This window comes from Panulirus ornatus, chromosome 11 (genome assembly GCF_036320965.1).
Source record: "Panulirus ornatus isolate Po-2019 chromosome 11, ASM3632096v1, whole genome shotgun sequence".
Classification (NCBI taxonomy): domain Eukaryota; kingdom Metazoa; phylum Arthropoda; class Malacostraca; order Decapoda; family Palinuridae; genus Panulirus; species Panulirus ornatus.
Genome location: NC_092234.1, coordinates 54,718,599 through 54,741,593, shown reverse-complemented (window position 1 = coordinate 54,741,593; position 22,995 = coordinate 54,718,599). Strand labels below are relative to the sequence as shown.

The 22,995-nt window shown below is 45.7% G+C and overlaps 1 protein-coding gene across 8 annotated transcripts in view; it reads left to right on the top strand.

The window, feature by feature from the left end:
• The window catches only part of LOC139751551 (mechanosensory protein 2-like), a 1,369,287-nt gene that overhangs the window by 899,097 nt on the left and 447,195 nt on the right, over window positions 1–22,995 (top strand). The window contains exon 1 of one of the 8 annotated variants that reach the window (XM_071667094.1): window positions 10,412–14,384. The exons of the other annotated variants lie outside the window; for them this stretch is intronic. The gene's annotated coding sequence lies outside the window, so the exon portion shown is untranslated. Of the gene's footprint in view, window positions 1–10,411; window positions 14,385–22,995 lie in introns of those variants that run through there. 8 annotated transcript variants of the gene reach the window in all.

The window sequence follows — 22,995 nt, the reverse complement described above, 5'->3', positions numbered from 1 at the left end:
CACACACACACACACTCTTTCTCACTGCCACTCTTCCCCCCCCACACCCCCCCCCCCCTGCGCCTCACTTATTCGGGCTGAAGATAGAGTGTAAGTGTAAGTATATAAGTACGTAGAACTTGGGGTCCGTTTGGGGAGTTGTAAGTTATCGATACTTACACATTACTACTTTACACCACAACACGACGTTACTTCTACTTTACAGACGACGACACCACTTCTACTTTACACGCGACAACAGTACTTCCACTTTACTTTTAGCAATACTACTTCTACTTTACACACGACAACGCTAGTTCTACTTTACACACACGTGTTAGAAAGGCTAAGGGGTAAGAGTTAAGAAGACTAAAGGGCAAGGGTTAGGACAAGTAAGGGTCAGGATAGAAGGCTGAGATGCAAGGGTTTGTGAGGCCAAGGGGCAAGGGTTACGAAGGCTAAGGGATAAGGGCTAGGAAGGCTAAGGGGTAAGGGCTAGTAAGGCTAAGGGCACGGGTTAGGAAGCCTAAGGGATAAGGGCTAGGAAGGCTAAGGGATAATGGCTAGTAAGGCTTCGTGGCAAGGGCTACTAAGGCTTCAGGGTAAGGGTTAGGATGGCTAAGGGTTTAGGGTAGTGAGGCTAAGGGTTAAGGTTTCAAAGGGGGGGGTAGGAGTTAGCGAGGTTAAGGGTTAAAGGTTAGCGGGTCAGTAAGTAATTAGCGAATTCGTAAAGTGTTAGGAAGTTTGTTAACGAAGTTGGTGACGGGAAATGGCGAGCAGTGGTGGAGGTGGTGGCAGTGTTGGAGGTGGTGGCAGTGGTGGAGGTGGTGACAGTGGTGGAGGTGGTGACAGTGGTGGAGGTGGTGACAGTGGTGGAGGTAGTGACAGTGGTGGAGGTGGTGACAGTGGTGTAGGTGGTTGCAGTGTTGTAGGTGGTGGCAGTGGTGGAGGTGGTGACAGTGGTGTAGGTGGTTGCAGTGTTGTAGGTGGTGGCAGTGGTGTAGGTGGTTGCAGTGTTGTAGGTGGGGGGGGGGCGGTAGTAGCATCGGTGTGTAGGTGGGGGCAGTGGTGTAGGTGTAACGAGAGAGAGAGAGAGAGAGAGAGAGAGAGAGAGAGAGAGAGAGAGAGAGAGAGAGAGAGAGAGGAGAGATGGTGTGTGTATGAGAAAGAATTGAAAATAGATAAAAGCTTTTGAATGGGATATAAAACTGAAGTAAACCCACTCAGCATAATACCTGTTGTCTTCTAATTTGCATATATTTGCATACATACGCGGGATTTTATCCGACATTCTTCGGTCTACAGTGAATACTGAACTCTTTAGTCGGTCTAATAACGGTGTCGGTTTTTTTTTTTTTTATGAATGTAGGCAATAAAGGCTTATATTGTTTTACTAATAAAGATATACTGCATAGATCTCCCAGATGTTGCTGTGTAAGCTTCTCCTTTATTGACCTCGTATTACGGGTCATAGTTCAGATATTTACATTATCTAGAAACATGTAATGGTCGAGAAAGGATTATATATATATATATATATATATATATATATATATATATATATATATATATATATATATATATATATATATATATGTTCCTATGAGTCCACGGGGAAAATATATATGTGTGTGTGTGTGTGTGTGTGTGTGTGTGTGTGTGTGTGTGTGTGTGTGTGTGTGTGTCTAAGTTTCAGTGGAAAATATGATGATAATGTAATTAACTCTCTCCTAAAAGTACATAGTAAATTCACCCCCCCACCCCCACCCCCCACCCCATTTTTTCCAAAAAAATCTATTTTTTTCGATTTTTTTTTTCCTTAACCCTTTAGTGACCGGGTCATAAATTTGGTTATTACAGCCGCTTGTCCAGATTATGCAAATGAGCTCGGCTTCTCACGGTACGACCATTGAGAACTTAGGACGTTACCCCCTGGCTGTTGCCCCCCTTGTAAACGGCTCCCACCTGATTTACAGCATGTAAACAGCTAGCCCTTGATTTACAGTGTGTGTCAGCGGCTCGCCCTCGACCTCACAGCTTGAGGTGGAGGGGGACTGTGTGTGTGTGTGTGTGTGTGTGTGTGTGTGGGTGATGGTGACCGTGCGTTTAGGTGGGGGGTGTGGGGTTGTGACCGTGAGAGACTGTATACGTGATATTGTGGTGGGCGGTACTATGCGAAGATGGAACTGTGTGGTTTGGTGGAAGTGACTGGCAGAAGGGCTTTGTTAACTGGGGGGACTGACACAGTTGAGGCCAAGTGAGGAGACTGGGAGGGGGTGGGATGTGTGGGGGGGGGGGGGGGTGTTAGACTGGACCCAGACTGATGGTGTACAGACTGGAAGAGGTAGAGTGACACTGATCTTTAACGTGTACACAGACTGGACTCTGTACACTGTTGTACGTAAGTCTTGATTGGGATGTTCTTAGGCATGTGTGTATTGCTGGGCGAATGTGTGTGTGTGTGTGTGTGTGTGTGTTGCTGTGCGTTTGAGCTTTGAAGAGAGAGAGAGAGAGAGAGAGAGAGAGAGAGAGAGAGAGAGAGAGAGAGAGAGAGAGACAGACAGACAGAGACAGACAGACAGACAGACAGAGACAGACAGAGATTTTTAAGTAAACACGTCGATATGTCTTACGTTTTCGTTTTGCAACATGTTCATTTCGATTATGAAGTATATCATAAGCTTCCCTCCCCTCCCTTCCCTCCTTCCCTCCCTCCCTTCCTTCCCTCCCTTCCCTCCCTTCCTTCCCTCCCGGACACATAGGATCCTCTGTATCGACGACAGTAACCGAGAGAAGTTCTGCTGAGCCTTTTTTTTTGTTACTGTGTTAATAAAGGGCGATCATTGGGGCCCGTGTTCTGGCGCGAGCTTTGCTGGAAAAACCAATTAGGTGGCCCGCGGCCCGCCATGCCCGGGAACCGAAGGCAATTAAGAGGCGCCCCAGCTAGGAGACAAACCGATTTAAATATCAAATGTTAAACCCTCCCTGGAATTGGGCTGGTTTAAGGGTTGGGGGGTTTTGGGGGAGAATTGGCTATATAATCTCCCTTTCCCTTTCTTTCCCATGGGCTACGACAGGTTTAAGGGAGGCTTTAGTATGTCTATTCCTTTCCCTTTCTTTCCCATGGGCTGCGACAGGTTTAAGGGAGGCTCTAGTATCTCTCCTCCTTTCCCTTTCTTTCCCATGGGCTGCGACAGATTTATGGGAGGGTTTAGTATCTATCTTCCTTTCCCTTTCTTTCCCATGGCTAACAATTTGGTGGAAGGGAGACTTCTCCTCTAACTCCGCCTCGCATGGCTGGAACATTCCTTCAGCCCCTGGTGCTCCTCTCACTAATCCTTTGCCCCTTCCAGTAATCTCTTTTCGAGCATTCAGAAAAGCGCTCTCTCTCTCTCTCTCTCTCTCTCTCTCTCTCTCTCTCTCTCTCTCTCTCTCTCTCTCTCTCTCTCTCTCTCTCTCTCTCTCTCTCTCTCTCTCTCTCTCTCTCTCTCTCTCTCTCTCTCTCTCTCTCTCTCTGGACACATGCGAGGCTTATGGTCCTGATGGCATCCACCTCGGTGCACTGAAAGAGTGTGCCTCTCTGCTTGCTCGTGTTTTCCGTTTCTGTGTGAAGGCCAGAACTTTTCCTTCTTCTTGGAAGCATGCGTTGGTACATCTCATTCAAAGAAGAGTGACTGATTCAACCTCTCTAACTATCATCCTGTTGCTTGAACGTCTACCATTTCCAAAGTCTTTGATACCCTCCTCAACTCCAAACCCTCACACATATTGAATCTCACAGTCTACTCTCTGATCACCAGTATGGCTTCCGTAAGACGAGATCCATTGGTGGCATTCTTTCCTATCTTAATAATGTCTGGTCATCATCCCTGAAAGACTTTAGGGAGTCGTGTGTAGTTGCCCTTGCCATATCCAATGCTTTTGACAAGGTGTGGCATCAGGGTCTCATCTCTGAGCTCCCTTATTTTGGCTTCCCTCCCTCTTTGCCCTCCTTCATATCTAGCTTCTTCTCTGGCCGATCTATCTCCGTGGTTGTTAATAGATCAGCATTTCCTTCTTTCTCCATCACCAGCGGTGTCCCTCAAGGTTCTGTCCCTTCTCCTACATTTTGTTCCTTCATTTTATCAACGATTTACCTTCCTTACGCTCACGACTCAACACTGCATTCAACCACATCCTCCAACTCTGCTCCTTCCAATCTCACTCGATCTGCATCTTGTCTCAACATAACTTCCTCAGTAAACTCAGGCTGAGAGAGGATATCTCAGCGGGGTAGACGAAATTTGGTAAAGTTCAATGCTTCCAAGATCCAGTTTATACCCATTTCTCTATCGAAAATTCCTCACAACTTTCTCCTTTGACGGTTCTGTAAAACCACCTGTGGACTCGCTGAACATCCTTGGTATTACTGTAACATCCACTCTTTCCTGGAAACCCCACATTACGGGAATAGTTAAATCTGCCTCTTAACAAACTGATATCCTGTTCAGATGCGAAATTTCTTTTTTTTTTTCCGAACAATTGCTCCGTTTATACAAGGAACTAAACCGTCCTTGTATGGATTTCTGCTCTCACATCTGGAGTGGTTCTAGCTCTGCATCCTTACTTGATAGTGTTGAGTCGAAAGCGATCCGACTTATAATCTGTCCCAGGCTAACTTCTACACTTGATCGGCTTGCCCTTCGCTGCAGTGTTAGCTCTTTTTCCCTCTTCAGTAGATATTGCTATGGTTTTTGCTCCCGAGAGCTGGCTGTTATTGTACCCCCCCCATCACCAGCTCGACCACGCCCTATTCGGCAAGCTGTTGTGTCCCATGATTACTGTGTGACAGTTGGCAACTCAAGGGTGGGCCGTTTTGATAACTGTCTTTCCTTACCACTCGAAGGTTTGGAACTCTCTACCTTCTCGTATCTTTCCCAACAACTTTAACTCGACGCATTTTAAAAGACAGCTTTTTCACATCCTCCAAAATTCGTAAAAAAAAAAATTTTTCCTTCCCTTCTACGTCCCTTTCATTAACTCGTCTATATTTCAGTTAACGCCTGGCCTTGATGGGGTCATTTCTCCGGGAATGGAACCTTCAACGTAAAAGGGGAGGAAAAAGATATGTCTCCCTTTCCCTTTCTATCCCCACCACTCACAAATGGCTCAAGGGAGTCTTCAGTATCTTTCGCTTTCCCTTCCTCTTCCCCACGTCCCACGTAACATTCTGCTTACAAATCCCATCACCCCCCCCCCTCCTCCCCGCCCCGTACAGATCACAACCCTGCCTCCATGCTACTTGTCATAACCCCTTTCTCTCCTTTTCACACATCACAACATTTGACGGCTTCAGCAACCCTTTCCCGTCTTCCAGAAATCACAACTCCTTTGCTCGCATACAGTTTTCCTTTTTACAACTGATTCTTCTCTTCGTCATTTGTTTTATCTTTTGATTGATTGAAGATAATTTCCGTTTGTCCCTCTCTTCTTTCTATCCTGTTTTCATCCTCATCATTGCTTATCATCTCTCTTATTCTTAACTTTCTCTCTTCCTTCGTATGATTCTCTCTCTCTCTCTCTCTCTCTCTCTCTCTCTCTCTCTCTCTCTCTCTCTCTCTCTCTCTCTTTTATCTATCTATCTATCTATCTCCCTGTTTTGCCTCTGTGTATTCTTACGCTATCCTTTTAACTCCCCTGCCTCCTCTCATTCTCCCTCCTTCTTTCCCTCTTTCCTTCCTTCCCTCCGCTAACCTATCATCTCCTTCTTTCAACCCCACCCCCTCCCTCCCTCCCCTTCAACCTTTTCCCCCTCCCTTTCCCATCCTCTCCATTCCCCCCACGACACCATCATCACAGTTTTCAGGATATAGAGCTCCTGAAAATGCTGATGGACCACCGGAGAGAGAGAGAGATAGATAGATAGAGAGAGAGAGAGAGAGAGAGAGAGAGAGAGAGAGAGAGAGGAGGAGGAGGAGGAGGAGGAGGAGAGAGCAGCACTTGCCTCTTCTCTTGCATCCCGTATGTACAAAATCGTCTTCTCTCCTCCCTCCCTCCCTCGTCCGGCGAATCACATTGTCCCGTGGAATTAAAGGTTCCCCCTGCGAGGGTTCTCTAATTCTAAGGATGAACACAGCGGGAGAATTGCTGGCGTTAGAGGCAAGAGCATTATTGTGTTGGATGTATTACAGGAGAGTTCAATATTCATGCTCCTGTATTTCAGACGGGGTCATTACTTAGCTGGATTTAGTACAGCGCAAATTGCATTACTCGGGTGTGTGTGTATATATATATATATATATATATATATATATATATATATATATATATATATATATGACCGACATGTTACGAACCAAAGACAACCCCCCAGTCAAAGGCCATCACTAATGATAGGAAAGACTGCAATGAGAGAGAAGAAAAAAAATAATGTATGAAATGAATCAAGAGCTCTCCCGGCAGGTGTTGGTGGACCTGACCTTTCCAGTTAGAAAGGTTAAAGGGCGAGGGAAAGACACGGGGGGAGGAAACGAAGTCCACACCTAGGCTTTTTAGTGGGGGGATGGAAGGGTATCATAACGGTGTATCTTCGAGTGGTCGGTCCCCACACACAAACCGTGGGAAGCAGCAGCAGGAGGCAGAGGCGTGCCTCGCCTCCAAGCCTTGAGGTCGATCGAGGACGCGTGCATTCCACACCTCATGAGAGATTTTGGCCCGAGTTGGCGTCTCACGGTAGGGATAGAAGGTAGAGCTGGGTGAATTAGAAGTGACAGAAATAATAAGATTGTGGTTGAAGGATTCGAAGTGTAAGGAAATAGGTATTGCGATAGTTTTTTTTTTCTTTTCTTGCTCCCGAGAGTTGGCTGCCTGTGTGCCCCCCATCACTTGCTAGATATGTTGGGAGGGTGGTTGTGACAGCCAGGGACTCATGTTGGGAGTTTTGAGTCTCCATCACAGATCGTTTAAGGAGTTAGATAGTAAAGGAGCCTCGTCTCTGCTGGAGATTGTATAGGATCGAACCTAAACCATATCCGTGTGGTGTTTATTGATATCCTCTGCACAGAGCATTCCAGTGCCTGGATGTGAAGATAGCGATGCTTCGTGGCAGAAGGTCTGGCATTCAAAGATTTTTTTTCGTACATGCAGAAAAATCATACGAATCATGCAAGCAGAGTTTTAGAGTTTAGATAGGTTTTAATCTTGGGGCATCAGTGTACGAGATCCATGTGGCGAAGAATAGGGGATGTATGTATGACAGTAGAAGAAAGCGCCAGCCTTGGAGTGGAAACAAGCATAGAGATTAAAGTTGAGAGAGATGTGAGAGTGTAGCTAAGAAGCAGCCGTGAGCAGATGGGTTTCATGGGGGATAAAGAAAGACCAGGGGAGAGAAGTAGAGGGATGGGAGTTTTACAGAGGGAAGAGGGAGCCAGGTCTGGGAGCTGTGTCCAGAGAGGTGGGATAGACAGATCCCAGTCGCTTGATGACCGGGGGGGGGGGTCAAATGGGACACTGGGAACCCTCCGGCCCTACTCGACCCGATGCGCCCGTTTTCTCTCGGCACAGTAGACTCCAAATGAGGGTGAACTGCTCAAAGTTGTGAGCGACAGGAGGTACATGATTGTGGGTTGTCAAGTGTTATGTTTTGAGAAGAAGCGGGTGTAATTTGTGGACTGGATGCCACCAACCCAAACGTTGGTGTCTGTGTATAGGAGAAAGTACAGCAACCTTGGGCGAAGGAGGAGAACGCGAAAGACGACAGCACAGTGCTGCTGGCTCACTGCAACGCCATCCCTAAACCCTTCCGACACCCAGGAGGTAGTACCTCCCTGATGGGTATATACATATATACCGATCCTATAGGGACTTTATATATGAAGGTAGATCTACCGTACAAAATACAAGACCCCCTCCCCTCCTTCCTTCCCTCCCCCTCGGCCCATGCTGAGTATAGCATTGAGACCCTGCTCGGGTTATCGAACCCGGGGTCTTACTCAATAGCCACAATAGCTCCAGGTGTAACTGTATCCTTGGCTACATTGAGCGTATCGAACCGAGGGTTCCTCTGTAACCAGAGAGCCAGCAGGCAGGCCTTGGCTGTAGCTGTATTCCCGGCTACAGTGAGTCATTGTGAGCGCAACAGCTGCGTTGGAGACCGTATGGTGTAGAGATAGTGTGGGGAAGTGTGTGTGTGTGTGTGTGTGTGTGTGTGTGACCTCTTCCTGGAGATGTCATGAAAGGATTATTATGCTTAACGTCTGGTAGATAATAGTGCTATGCCTCCTTCATGTAGGAAACTCCCTCGTTTTGTGCACGTGACCCCATCTCATTGCAACAGTGATGTGAGTCTCCCCCTTCCATCCCCATTTCATTATTCCTTCGCCTTCCTCCTCCCCTTCCCCTCTCTTTTAACCATAGCCACCCATTTCTTGATCCCCCCCATCTCCTTCCCCCTTTATCTCACAGTAGTATGAAGACTTCTTTGTTCAGTTGCGTACAATGTATGTGCTTTAAGGAATGGGGGCAAAAATGTAAGATCTACATTTGGATCTTGATTACACTGAGAGAGAGAGAGAGAGAGAGAGAGAGAGAGAGAGAGAGAGAGAGAGAGAGAGAGAGAGAGAGAGAGAGAGCAGAGAAGGAAAAAGGCGAAGAAAACGAGGACGTTAGATTTAAGGGTAAACTTGGGTGATGTGGAAGCAAGCATAGACGTGGTGCTTGAGGACGGACCCGTGAAATACAACACCACTCCATAAGACTGTATGTGTGTGTGTGTGTGGACTCCTGGACGTTAGAGAGGGGCAAAAGGGTAAAGGGTCATCGACATTGCAGGGTTTGCATAGAAAGCACTGAAAGACATGAAGGAATAGTAGGATGGAAGAAGGAGAGAGAGGGGAGAGAGAAGGGAGAAGGGTGTTCATCCCCACTGAAAGAAATGAAGGAATAGTAGGATGGAAGAAGGGGAGAGAAGGGTGCTCATCCTCCTCTCCCCAAGTGATGGAGTTTCCGTATAGAAACAGCGAAATAAACAGCCACTGTTTCCAAGCCTCGTATCCATACTAGTCTGTTTAAAGGGACGGCTCTTAGTTCACGCCTCGTCAAGATTTTTTGAAATAGATATAGATATAGATAATAGATACCTTTTGATATATGTATATATTTTTTTTTTTCTTTTTTTTTTTTACGGCGGTTCTCACGATGGGCGGTGCAAGGGAGAGTCGAACTCTGGTCCTGGTTCAGAGGAGCGTCTCACCGTGGTGGTGACGATTGAGGAAACGAAGCAGTTTGGTGATTAAGGCAAGGTGGTGGAAGGCTGTGAGGGGAGGGAGGGAGTGTGGGGGGGGGAGAGATTGTGGAAGCGGAGGCAGAGATGAATGTCGGGGAGGAGGAAGTTAAGGAAAATGTAAGGTGATGGAGATAAGGAGGGACACATACACCGTCCATGATGGAGATAAGGAGGGACACATACACCGGCCATGATGGAGAGTGGCGATTTTGACCAAAAGGTAACCTAATGAGAGGGAAGGGTTGGGAAAGGGGAACGTCGAGAGCGTGGAAGGGTGGAAACAGAGAGATAATGAGAAGTGAGAGGGGGAGAGAGAGAGAGAGTGACCGAGAGAGAAGGTAAATGTATATGGATAGAACACACACACACACACACATACACACACACATTAATGTAAACATTATCAGTAATCAGTTGACTGGCATCCCAGTGTGTGTGTGTGTGTGTGTGTGTGTGTGTGTGTGTGTGTGTGTGTGAGAACCCGGTCTCTAACATTTTCCCTGCCTTCCCCATTTTTGTTAGCCTCGCTGTCAATACATTGTCTGTATTTTCATTTCTTTTTTGAGTCTTTGGCTTCCTTTCCTTCATGCAGTCTATTTTTATTATTATTATTATTATTATTATTATTATTATTATTATTATTATTATTATTATTATTATTATTGTTGTTGTTGTTGTTATATACACGTACATACCAACGCACATAAAGATACCCTCAAATATTCTCACACAATAGCACACATGTATTCATATGCTAACACACACACACACACACACACACACACACATACAGGAAGACACACATGATGTGCGTGAATAGATATGTGGGACACCAACACCTGCTGGACAATGGCAGCAGAAGATGTGCCAACACCACTGCCATCACCACCACCACCAATATTATCACCACCACCACAAACCATTCCTTTCCCCCAACACCCACAACACCTTCACCAACACTAGTGTCAGGCAGAGATGTCAGGCAGACTGTGTGTGTGTGTGTGTGTGTGTGTGTGTGTGTGTGTGTGTGTGTGTGTGTGTGTGTGGGAGGTTGGTGCTGGGGGAGGGTGGGAGGGATGGAGTGGTGGAGGTGTGGGGGTGTACCCTGGCCCTGGGCCGGCAGCGTCGGCAGCAGACAGTGCCACAGTCTCGTGGAGCTAACCCTCCCGCGCGGGCCTAGCACTCCTCCTCTCGCTCCTCCTCCTCCTCCTCCTCCTCCTCCTCCTCCTCCTGCGTTGGAGGAGTACCTCACCTGCCGTGGAGTCTGAGGTGAACCCAAGGGGGTATACAGGTGGGCACCAGCTCTCCCTCCTCCGTCTCCCGCCTCTCTCTCTGAAGAGTTCACCCGTTTTTTTTGTAGATTAAAAGATTTTTATTTTTTGAACTCTTGAACCTTTGGCTGAGAGTGAGGGGTGGCTAGGGGTTCACTTGAGCTAACACGGAGGTAGACTTTTCTTTTTTTTTATTCGTTGGCACGCGCGCGCGTTCGTGTGTGTGTGTGTGCGAGTGTGTGTGTGTATTCGTCCGTTCGCTCGCCACGGGAAGGCTGAACTCCACTGTTATCTGAACCCCTTTTTGGACGACTTGAACACCCTCCCCTCTCGAGGACGTGTGTATAAATGCGTCAGAGGAAAGTGAACCTCGATTGCTCTCCGAGGCATATGCTACACCAGTTCGTGAACGCACGCTGTATGTATTAACACCCACAGGGTTCGAGATATAGATAGAGAGAGAGAAAAAAAAAAAAGAGATGATCGCTGTGTTCAGCTAAAGTGAGTGCACCGTGAATTCCACCATCCCCTGCAACAACTGTAGTGGCCCAGCGTTGCGTAGTGGAACACCGCTGTAGTGTGGAGAATATATATTGTAGTGACACCATCTGCAGATCTCTTCCCTCGCCGCCACCCCCCCTACACACACTCACACACACACACAACCCCTCCACCTCATGAATGTACCAGAGTGAAGACAGATAAAGAATTGAATCGCGAGTGTTTGTGTGTAGGTTTGTAGACGAAGAGATATATATACATATATAAGTATATGTAGAGAGAGAGATAGATATATATAGACTATAGAAATTAGATGTATATATCATTATATATGCATTAAACTATAGAAAACCCTACCGACCTTGTAGAAATGAGACGAGAACACACCCTCATGATTGTAACGAGAGATATATGTATATATGAAAACATATAACCGTATGAATAATATACATGCTACAATACATACTAGAAACAGTAGAAGTAACTAGACTTAGTCTCAAGAGCTTACACCTGGAAACCTCCTCTGCAAGATTTACGTGAAAGAATTCGTTTCTGCACCAAAAGGGAGACATTTCGACATTGGCCTCCAATTTTCGAATGACCTCACAAGTTAATTCGTGATCAGGAGGAACCACCAACCAACCCCCGCTCCCTCACTCCCTCTTCCCATTGACGTAGCAATAACTTGGTGTAACTCCTTAGTGCCATTGGTGTAACTCCTTAGTGCCATACACTATTACCCTTCAGACATGTGCCTAGTCATGAGTGCCCTATGTAATACTCTCATTCATGAGACCCATGAGAATTAAGGGGAAAAGGGAAGTACGCGATTAATTTTGTTCCCATATTCCCATCTCCAAAGGGAAGCGTCTCCTACCCTTCAACCCCTTTGATCATACTGTGATATACACACACACACGCGCGTACTGCTCCTCCTCCTCTTTATGTTGGTGGCATAATACACAGAAAAAATAAGAAGAAGCATCGCTGTTGACAATCTCTTCCTCTCAGGGCTATATAAAAGAGCTTGTTTCCGTATATATATATACACACACACACATATATGTATAGATATATATATATATATATGCCAGTTTATGTAATATAGAAGTGCAAGATTGCTTCCTCCGGGGGGGGGAAGGCTGGAGCGAGTGAGTTACTGCAGGCGGGTTTAGTGGCCTTCTAAATTTGGTGGGCCATCAGTTACTGGACTTGACCTAATACAACGTCAGATGGGACTTTATTGGCGAAATTATCCTCTGGAGAAGATGATGCCAGTCGCCAGGCAGTAAGAAGAGGAGGCCGTAGTAGCAGCAGGAGCAGCAGTAGCATTACCTCCTCCTCCTCCAGTTCTTGAAGGAACAGCTCCTCCTCCTCAACAGAAAACCTGTGAGACGCAGCTGAAGCGAGGGACTAAGAGAGAGAGAGAGAGAGAGGACAGAGATGTCTCCATGCACGTAATGCTTTATAATTTCAAGGGACGACAGACCGAGGCTGACTGATAAAGGACGGCTGAGGACTTGCTACTTCATTATCAGACTCGTAAGACTCATCTGACCGGAAGACACTCAGGCAGTATTCACCTTACTCATCAGAGTATTCACCTTACTCATCAGAGTATTCACCTTACTCATCAGAGTATTCACCTTACTCATCAGAGTATTCACCTTACTCATCAGACGAGACCGAAAGAAAGTTCGGCTCATCAGCCGGGAGTTGTGAGCGACCGAGACCTGGAGTGGACGAGGGTTCGTGGACGATGAAGCCTAGGTCGAACGTGAGCTCGTCCACGCCTTGCTACAAATAATTAATGTAAAGAAAAAGAAACAAAAAGAATTACCACAAGTTTCCTCTGACGGGAGAATTACTTGTAAGAAACAGAACTTGTTAAAGAAAAGAAAGAAAAAGGTCGCTTACTGGAAAATAAAAAAAAAAAAGAAGAGAAAACAAATAGATTCACAAGAATTCCTGTCCTTTGCCAAATCTTGACGGACGTGAGAGTGGCAAAAACAAATTCTGACTTCATCGCTGCCAAGCTCCCAGTGTGTCTTGTCTCTGGGGTCATAATGAACCAGTGTTGCCTACTGGTTCGTACGACGACCTGCTCCGACTACCTGAACCTTCTCGGGGTATAATAATACGGGACGCCAGCAAGTGCTAAGAATTTCGGAGCTCTTGAGCCCATTGTCTTTCTAGAAGCCCATTTGAAGCTTAGCTTTACGTTTCAACTCCTCGCTCGCTGACTCTTTATCTGGAACTTACGCGTCAGTTTGTAGACACACTGTGATAGATATATTGTAGATATATTGCCACTGTGTTACGCAGTTGATTGTTAAAGAGTGAGTGGAGAAAAGAAAGAAAAGAAGTTTCATTGTCCGAACGAAACTGCTTCGAAATTGATGCTCGCCAAGACAGATTTGGCTCGACTGAACAGTTAGTTGTACACCCAACCTCTAAAACACACGGGATTGCAACCACCGCCTTCACCACTGAGTTCATAATCTCGCTCATGAATTAGATTACTGGTTTGCATGGTCGTTCATCGACTAAGACTTGAAAACCGAAGTTAGTCCATCGTCCTTCACTAGTCACACCGGATGAAAAGACGATAAAGGGGTTATCTGATTCAGCCAGCGGCTATAATCATCGCTTGGATTCAACCCAGTATATATATATATACATCTCTTGTATCAACCAGGACCACAACGGGCACACTTTCCTTCTCTGGGAACCGACCAAACCAAACACTAGTTCCCTAACACCGCATCATTCGTACCTGCTGCCACCGCCTTCAAGACGTCTTCACAAGAAGATTTTTCCCCGCGCGATCCGAGGGCCTCATCGAAGTCCTCTGGCATCAAGACCCGGAAGGTTTTGAGGGGGACCTAAAACTTCACTCAGGGGTCATCTAGCTGTAAGGAATGTTGAAATATTTTTGAATGTTTCTAGGGGCTCCTCGTGGCCTCCTCCTCCTCCTCCTCTTCTTCGTCGCCCACAACAAGTCTACGGAGTCCACACAACACCTCTTCATGTCTGCGAGGTCTTCAGTGTAGATCGTTGGAGCTTGAAGATCAACTACAGCGAAGTCTCAAGGTGCTTGAAAGAAAGGAAGGAGCCTCTGTACAGGTTACAGGGGTCTTCGGGTTTTGGAGAAGACCCTAACAAAGGCTTCGGAGGGGGAAGAAAAAAAAAAGATATCTATAGTTCCTCATCAGAGAGCGAGGTGTTAGCTAGAGTGTATACGACAACACTGCTGGCCAAGACACACACACACACCTCTCTGTCTCTCCCCCCGAGCCGCTCACACATGCCCGGGACTAAGGGCTCCTGGTGACCCAAGTTGAATTTCGTTCGAGGAAAGTCAAAGAACGGTAAATATACCCGAACGTATATTGTTTGATGCCTTTAGGTTTTTCTTATATCTTTTTTTTTTATATATATAAAGCTAAAAAGATATAAAAGAAAACGATATATTATTTTTTTTTTTGATGTATTCTATAGGAATCACAGTTTGAAAATAGTCTTTCATATTTTTGAAAAATATTTTTTTTTTTTTAGAAAGTATTGAGGTACTTGTGATGCAGATATTAAATCAGATTAATTTTTGAAACGTTTGAAGTCGATCATATATACTTTATTTTTGACACACATGTATGTAAACAGTTTTAGAGTAATCTTGTAATTATTATCATTATATATATATATATATATATATATATATATATATATATATATATATATATATATATATATATATATATGTATGTATGTATGTATATATGTGTGTGTGTGTAACGTAATTCATGTAATCATTAAATTGACTTCCGATAAATTACATAATGCGTCCCAATCTGTTTTGATTAAGATTTAATTACTAGATATCTAAAGATGTTTAAGAATAAATTAAAAGAACAGATTTGACAGTCATAATAGAAGGACGCATGCACGTGATCCATTGTGGATTTAATCTTAACATTACAAAAACAGTTTGACTTAAAGATTGATAAAGACAGAGAATTGTAATCGAGTTATCAACCTTATTACCCCACTCATGCATATAAAGTTGACTGTGACTTGTCATTATCTTAATCCCTATGTGAACCTCATTGAGGTGTCTTTAACTTAAGATATATATATTGTTGATTACCTGTTGAAAGAATATATTTGGATATTTTTTTGTATTTCTAATTGAATTTTGTAAACTCCAGGAACACTTAGTCGCATTCAGCTTTTGTGCTCTTTGATATATATATATATATATATATATATATATATATATATATATATATATATATATATATATATATATATATATATATTTGTCTAGGTTATAGAAAACATGCGCAGAATTTTTTTTTAGTATGGAATATATTTTCTTGTGTTTTTATAATTGTTTTGGAAATATTTTTTTTTAGCTCTGAGTTCCCCCTTTTTTTTTTCTACATAAAAGAAATTTTTTCAGGCTCTTTTAAGTTCCATCCATTTTTTGAGTAGGATAGTGTTTAAGGAATAAGATTAGCCATTTACATTAGGTTTATTATGAATATTGATGAGTTAACATGAATATAATTGATGATTTGTGTGTTTGAAGATGTGTCACATGAACCCTCATATTGTAAACTCTGGTATACCTGTCCTGTAAACTTTGGTGTACTAGTCCAGTACACTGTGGTATACTCAATCAGTACACCATAGTCTAGTCGACCAGTACACCCAGGTATACTAGTCCAGTACACCCTAGTATGCTCGAACAGTACACCTTTGTATACCTTATAACCCCGTTACAGCCATACCTATATAGAACACCATATGTATAGTTCAAATTAAGAAGGATAATATACCCATTATACTCGCATATATTGATTACCCTACACTCCCCATTCATACCTCGACCTGTTATACCACGGGACACACACACATCCAACATACACCACCGAGGTTAACATTGAACATCATAATTCGTCTGTTCTGTGCTCTGGATAGAGACGGTCAAGACATAGGGTGGAAATTGATGGTATACCACACGTTCAATTTCGTCTCTCGCAACTCTGTTTAGGATTTTGGAATATATTACGTGACATTTACAAATATAAGAGGTGAAAAAAAAAAAAAAAAAAAATATATATATATATATATATATATATATATATTCTTGGAGCGGTGTCTTCCTTGTACATACTAAGGCCTCCTCCCCACTCCCTATTCTTCTCCCTCATGTCACCCCAAGAGTTTGGCCTCCCCCAAAACCCCACCCATTCCCCATATCCTGTACACCCCCATTATTATTCCCCCCGCCCCCTTCCATCCATCACCCCTACAAGCACCCATCGTCCGCCAGAGGCGCTGGCACGGCGGTGTCGCGTTTGACAGCATCTCTGTATGTGTGTGTGTGTGTGTGTGAACGTGGAATTCGCGATGCTCAAACTGTGGTCTCCTGTTGCAGCATTACTACACCCCGACCTCTAATGAGTCTCCCTTAACCATCTGTCTCGTCCTGGCCCTGTGTGCTCTCTCTCTCTCTCTCTCTCTCTCTCTCTCTCTCTCTCTCTCTCTCTCTCTCTCTCTCTCTCTCTCTCTCTCTCTCTCTCTCTGTCATTTCCTACTGGTCTGATTCGCCCTCCGCGTCTTTCGTAATTTCAGAGGTGCCTGGTTCCTCCAGTACCTGGTGTCGCTACCTGGGCCAGGTACCCTGGTATTACCTGATGGACTTCCCCTGCCATGACTTGGCTTCGCTTCCCATCACAAGATGAAAACTGGAAAGGAAAAAAAAAAATATAAAAGGAAAAGATATTTCCCTCTTCCTTTTCAATATGTCGTAAAAGTATCCAATGAAGCGAGAGGAAATTTATATATATATATATATATATATATATATATATATTTTTTTTTTTTTTTTTTTTCATTATTTATTAAACTTTGTTGCTGTCTCCCGCGTTAGCGAGGTAGCGCAAGGAAACGGACGAAAGAATGGCCCAACCCACCCACATACACATTATATACATCTGTGACGCCTTCTGTGTACCCAGATCTTATCTGTGTGTTGATAAGGATACAATAAATGGAAAGTAATCGTATTTCTTGAGACTCCCTAATTACCATTCGTAATTTATGCAACGATCATAATTATTCAACGCTAATGAGAGAGTTTGTTAATGATGTCGTTATTGTATATTCGAAATGCACTGTTTACCCTCATTTTATGACGGGTGCTGTATTCCGCATTAATACAGTAGCTGTATTTTGCGTAGTCACTTCATTTTCACATTTCTTTACCTATATATTTCCTTATATATTATATATATCACTTTCTGTATATTATTTTTTCTCGGTCTGTCTTTGCATTCCTATATCTTGAGATTTTTCTGTATATTTACATAATTTGAAGCTTGGAAATTCACCGCGCCCTCCCCTCCCCTCCTGAGTTCTAGCGGGCGATAGATATCTCCCAAGTTCGTCACGTCTGACTAGCGAGCGGTAAAGTGAAATTCCCTGTTCATTGTTGGGCAAATATGGCCCAACTCCACCAGGCAGACACACACACACACGCGCACACACACACACACACACACACACACACACACACACACACACACACACACACACACACTTACTCCCGCGCCCCTCTCTCTCTCTCTCTCTCTCTCTCTCTCTCTCTCTCTCTCTCTCTCTCTCTCTCTCTCTCATACCTACCCATGACCTGTGGCTCCCTTTACGCTAAAGAGAGCTTCCCTCCTCACCTTCCTCCTTGCCCAACTACTTACCCACCTCCCCACGTACTTCCCTACCCACCCACATACCTACGTACCATCCTATCTACTTGTCTACCTGCCACCCACCCTCTCATCTACCTACTTACCTTCTCGGAAGATAACCTGACGGTAATTCTAGCAACACTAATTTGCATACTGGGGAAGAGGGTAGTGTTGTGAGCATATTAGACCAGGACGTTACCCCAGTGAGCGCAGAGCGCTTCTGATATGTCTCACTGCAGTGAGCGCTGAGCACTGCTGATGCCTCGCTGCAGTGAACGCTGTGCACTGCTGATGCCTCGCTGCAGTGAACGCTAAGTACTGCTGATGCCTCGCTACAGTGAACGCTGAGCACTGCTGATGCCTCGCTGCAGTGAACGCCAAGTACTGCTGGTGCCTCGCTGCAGTGAACGCCGAGCACTGCGCCGTAATCTCATCACCTGTTTCTTAATTCATTCGTCTGGCCAGGCCTGGCCCTCTGGCGGCCAGTGTATTATATCCTGGTTCTCTGTATCTGTACTTGGGCCTGACCACGTAACTATACGAAAGCGCGTGACACTTGGTATTTTCCGTTTTCTGTGTGGTTTTACCCACATCTGTACACTCGCTGCCTGTGTGTTTTTGCATATATATATATATATATATATATATATATATATATATATATATATATATATATATATATATCCTTAATAAAGTCAATACACACGAATGTGTTAATTCTGTATATTAGCAAAGGTCAAAACTCACATCAATCGGGGTCGGTTTCGGAGGCAACCATCTGGGGTGATATTATATCCGGATTGCAATAAGCCCACAAACTTAAGCTGTCTCTTGCATATAATTAGCATAATTACCGCGGTATTATCTTCTTCAGCTGCTGCTGTGGCGGGGGTCGGCGCTGTGGGTATGTCTGTGTGTTACTTGCTGGCCACAGCTTCATTTCCCTCAGGGTCAGGCTACGGCTGTCTGGTTTGTCATGGGATCAGGGTTGTGTTCTGGTGTTTGGCTAGTACAGGCTTCTTAGGTGTGTGTGTGTGTGTGTGTGTGTGTGTGTGTGTGTGTGTGTGGAAATAGATAGGTAAAGGTTTTATTGAATTTTGATATCCTGCCGGATGAATATATATATACAGCTGAAGTGTTACAGGTATTACAGAAAGGGGTGGGGTTGGGGGGAAGGGGGTCATAATGGAACTCGTTATCTAATCACAGAAGAACGTGAGATCCAGGGGGATAGGGGGGTGTAGGGGGCTGGATATTTCCACGCTTTGGATAAGCACATGAATGAGGAACATCTACGTAGGGTGGTAGATATACTGGAATGTTTATATAGTATATACTATGGTTTATATACATTATGCACTCGGTCGAACGTTAAGTGATGAAGAGTTACCGTAGTACAGTAGCTGACGTACCACACAGCCTAGCTTACATAAACAAGAGCTGTTTACATTGCTAAGGTACGCACGCACCACTTCGTGGATTGTTTATGTTGTTCGCAAATGTTTGGTATAGGACTGTTCTTGTAGTGGTTTGTACGATCTACGATTGGTACAAGTCGAATATGGTGACCGAACGGCTGTTCATGGATAGTGAGGCGCGGGAGAGAGAGAGAGAGAGAGAGAGAGAGAGAGAGAGAGAGAGAGAGAGAGAGAGAGAGGCGGGGGTCTCTGTGACGGGGGGAGGGAGTGACGAGGGTGTCAGCACTTTATTGCCATACTGTCATGTGAGCTGCCGCTGTTGTTCGCAGAAGGATGGACGGGTTCAGCGAGATGAAGGCCTCTTGGTAGGTGGTGTAAGATGGGCCCAGGATGATTCTGCATGCCCTTGTCTGCACACTTTCCAGCTGGTTCCTCTGTGTATCTGTTAGTGAGGAGGACCAGGCTGGGGGAGGCGTAGGCGAGCTTATGTAGAAGGAAAATGGTCTAGACATTTCTAGGCTCAGTGTGGTGGGACGCCTAGGACTTCCAGTCGGCGGAGAAGGTACAGACGGTACGAGGAAGGTTGGATGATAGTGGTGACATGACTCTCCCATGTTAAACCGTCATATATGGTGACACCAAGAAGTTTGGAAGTCTGTGACTCCCCTGAGGATGTCAGGGTTCAGGATGTCGTCTGCACCCGGGTTGATGTACGTCATCACAGTCTGGGTGTGGTGGATGGTGACGTGGTTGGCCGTAGTCCACTCCTGAAGGTGGTTGATGATGATGTGCTGAGGTGCCCTGACGTCAGGCGAGTTATTGTTGTTGATAGTGATGCCAAAGGTGGAGTCGTCTACGTACTTCCAGCGGTGGTTTGTGTCCCTCAAGGGGCGTCACTGATGAGGATGAGGAAGCTGAGCGGGACGCATCATGGTGCCCTGTGGTACACCGTATGTTAGCAGAAGTGAGGTCGATGTCCGTGGTCGCCCGCCACTGAGGCGGACAGCTTGGTGCCGACCGGTCAGGAACTCCGCCAGCCACGAGGCGAGACGACGACGCCCCCCACCCCCAGGCTTCGACAGCTGTCTTTATGACCTTATAGTTGACCCAAGTCGACGGCCTTCATGAGCTCAGCGAAGGTGAGCGAGTGCCACCGAAGTCTTGCGGTTGATGAAGTCTAGGAGGCTGACACGGCAGTGAGTTGTGGTAGAAGACTCGACGTATCCAGACGACTGAGGATCGACGTGAGTCGGCAAGGGCCATCATAGACCCAGTCCGACACACACATCTTTCGCTTATCAGACTGGGGATCGCAGTGATGGCAACAGGTCGTAAGCTACTTAAGAGACTCTGGGTTGGTGGATGTGAGTCGTGGCGCGTGACACATGGTGCCTCCCAAGCTGTGGGACATTTAGATTGCTCGAGTGAGGCATTGATGATGATGGTTTGCGATGTAGACCAGTCACGGGAGAGAATTCCCTTGTATAGTTTCACTGGCAGTTCTCTGGTTGTGGTGTTTGTGAGCGTTTGGTTGTAAGATGCTGGAGGCGCATACCTGCTTCTTCGGAGGGGAAGACGTGGCTATGGTCGGTATGCTGGGAGGGAGGAAGGGAGTTGATGTCGAGTTGTGGTAATGATCGGTAAACAGTGACAAATTGGTTGTTGATTTGCTGTCCCATTTAACGACGAGATGCAAGGGGAAGATGAACACCTGGGATTGAATGTGGACAGACTACCGCGCCCAGTGGTGAATCATGGTCAGCAACGATGATGGCTACACCACACATGCCCGCACACACACACACACACACACACACACACACACACACACAACACATTTTCCTCTGCCCGGTTCGTTAAGCCCTGGCGTGTGTATACACCATCCTGCAACACACACAACAATACAGCTGGACCACAGCACAGGACCTGTATGGCTGGTTCATCATTCCTTACGTTCGTCACCCCATCCCGCCGGCACCATCAGAGACATGAGCCCCATCAGATATGTGGAACACCACCCCCCCATCCCCCCATTCTTAAAGTCGCGGCCCCATCACAGACGTGGCCCCCATCACTGGCGTGACCCCATCACAGACTAGATCCCCTCAGAGATGCGGCCCCATCACAGACAAGGCCGCCCGCCCCCCCACCCTTCCCATCAGAGATACGGCCTCATCAGAGATGAAGGCTCCCCCATCAGAGACGCGGGCCCCCATCACAGACGCGGTCCCCAATATTGCCGTCTCCCTCATGCAATAACACGGGCCTCGCGTGTCGCTCTGATAATCAGGCAGCGAACCAACGTCCTCGCCTTGCCATTCGACAGGTCGCGAGGCGATACATCCACGAAGTGTCATGCGTGTAGCCGGGAGACATGCGATGACACATGACGAGGAGGAGGAGGAGGAGGAGGAGGGGAAGAGGGGCGTGACGTGTGTCACTGGTGGATGCCGTACGAGGGCCAGGAGGGCAGTAAAATAGTGTTATGTATCATCATAAAAGACACAGCGATGCGCTGGCCGGAGTCATCCTTGATTGAGGTGTTGAGTCGAGGCAGAGCTGGACACGGGAGAGGCTTGAAGGAGGAGGAGAACCCAGTGCTTGAGAGAGAAAGTGGTGTTAGACGGAGAGGAGTGTTTAAGGGGAGGGGGAGGATTGAGGACTATAGATGATAGGGGTACGATAAGAAATAGGAAGGGTAGAGTATGAGAGGAGAGAGAGAGAGAGAGAGAGAGAGAGAGAGAGAGAGAGAGAACAGATAGAACTGTGTATATTTTACGGCAAGCGGGAGTGTTCATTGCGAACTTGGGAATCTTTGAAGATTGGACAAATCCAGAATAGGCAAAAGACACCCGAAATGAAGAAATGTATTTAAGTATAGAAAACGAACCTCTGGAACCGTCATGCTCAGAGGCTTCGAACCGTCATGCTCAGAGGCTTCGAACCGTCGTCCTCAAAGGGTTTAAGCTGTAGTTAAACTGGTCAGGCATCACGTCGCCACATAAAGTCCAGAGAAACAAACTGCCTGTCCTGGTCCCAGGGTCGGGACGGACGATCCCAAAACAAATATAAAAGCGAGAGGCCTGGGACTCATAAACACACAGGGCCACGCAGAAGTGAAGCCGAAGTTCGAAACTCTAACCGAGGCATTACGAGTCGAGGCGCATAGAGCAAGGCTGGCGGCCAGTGCCTCAGAAGTCTCGAAATAGGTTGGGGAAAGAGGGTTCGGAACGCGAAATTTACCCCCGAGATTCGAAGGAGTGTTCTTCTGGGATGTGAATCACGCGTCAGACCATGGTTTTGTGGTGCGGGTGGGATATAGAATCACCTGTGGACTGGGATAGAAGGTTAGAAGTGTAAAGTTAGAGAGTGTGTCGTCTCCTCGCTTCAGGTATAGAATAATCTAATGTTGAAATTTTTTATATATTGCAGTTAGAGTTGGTAATGCTGAATGTGTGTGTGCGTGTGTGTGTGTGTGTGTGTGTGTGTGTGTGTGTGTGTGTAATATGAAATGAGCTGAACATATTTTTCGATAATGAATGTAAGATATATATATATATATATACGTATACCTAGGTTTACTGCATATGGTTGCAATTCAGAAGTCTTAGAGCTATATGATGCCTAATGTAGAGCTCCTAGAACCATATATAGCCCAATATAGAGCTCATAAAACCAGTAGTATCTCTGCATATATAGAGCTGCTAAAACTATATATCTATCCCAGCATAGAGCTCCTAGAAATTTATATATTTATCCTAGTATAGAGCTTCTCGAATTGTGAGTCCACACTCGGCGTTTGCACACAGCCA